The sequence below is a fragment of the Balaenoptera ricei genome, chromosome 20 (assembly GCF_028023285.1).
Source record: "Balaenoptera ricei isolate mBalRic1 chromosome 20, mBalRic1.hap2, whole genome shotgun sequence".
NCBI lineage: Eukaryota > Metazoa > Chordata > Mammalia > Artiodactyla > Balaenopteridae > Balaenoptera > Balaenoptera ricei.
Window position 1 is genome coordinate 63,820,551 of NC_082658.1, and position 1,458 is coordinate 63,822,008.

A 1,458-nucleotide genomic window follows, 5' to 3' on the forward strand; every position below is an offset into this window, starting at 1 on the left:
ACCTGGGGGGGCTGGGGGGGAATGGTGATGGGGGAGAGAAATGGGGATGGGGCCGTGAGCAGGCATGAGCAGAGGAGGAGGAGACAGTGAGAGGCAGAGAATTGATGGTGGGGGAGACTGGGGAGAGAGGAAGAGAGCAAGGGGAAAAGACAGAGAAGGGGGAGGGGAGTGGAGGAACAGCCGGCGGAAGGGCCAGGGCCACCGTATTGACCCCAGGTCTCCACTGTAGGTCACCGGCACCTAAACACACCTGCAGTAAAAGCACCCACACCTGCTGGACCCAGCCCCGGGGACCCTTCGCAGAAATAAAACCTCCCACACTGCCCACCCCTCACTGTGGCTGGTTTGGGTCGCGTCTCCCCGTGGTGACCGCCCCATCCCACCTCTCCCACTGCCCCTGGGCTCCAGGCCTGGTTTCCAAGGATCTGAGCGAGTGTGTGGACCGAGAAACAGGCTCTGCTGTCCTCTGTCACCTAAGAGGAGAAAGCAGCCGGCTGATGGTGGGGGACCAGGGCTGGGTCCGCCTGCGTTGATCTCAGAAAACCAATTTCCTCCCGTGTCTCCTCAGGAAGGCGTGAAGCAGTGTGACTGTGTGTGTGCGCGTGTATATTCACGTGTGTGCGCGCATATGCTGCTCCCACGTGTGTCACGGGGCGCGGGGTGGACAGAGGGCAGGCGGGCTGAGCCCAGGCGTCAAGCTGCTCTCAAAGCCCAGGACCACGTCCCTGGACCACCTCAGGAGTGCTCTCATTTGGACACCAACCTGCACTACTGTTCAGTATTTTTCTTTACATCAACCTACCTTTTCTTCCAGACTTACACGCTAAATTTTTCGGATTCTGACTGCTAACACTGTATCTGAGCAGTCACAATTTGTTTTTTGGCCACACCATGCGGCTTGTGGGATCTTAGTTCCCTGAGCAGGGATTGAACCCGCACCCCCTGCATTGGAAGCGCGGTCTTAGCCACTGGACCGCCAGGGATGGCCCGCATTCACAAATTCTTGATACTACATATATTTTATATCTGTATTAGCAGTGAAACCTATACTTTAGGAGCATTTAAACCTGAAAATACGTAACTATTGTAAGCAGCAGCTACACAGATAAACACAAGATTATGCAAATCATTCATCCGGAAGCCACCTGGCATACCTGTGTGCACCAAGGGTTCACACAACACACGCCGGGAGGTGTAGACGAGAAGCCTGACGCGCCATCCTTTCACCATCCCCCGGCTAATGGGCCCTGTCACTTTCCCAGGCTGCGGGACAAAGCCCCACACGCTGTGCGGCTCCAACACCGGAACCTCCTGTCCCCCGTCTGGAGGCCGGAGCCCACCCAGGTGTCACAGGGCTGGTCCTGCTGCGGCCGTGACGGAGAGCTGCCCCGGCCTCGCCCCCAGGGCTGCAGACGGCCGTCTTCCCTTGATGCGTGTCTGTCTTTCCACATCTTTCCT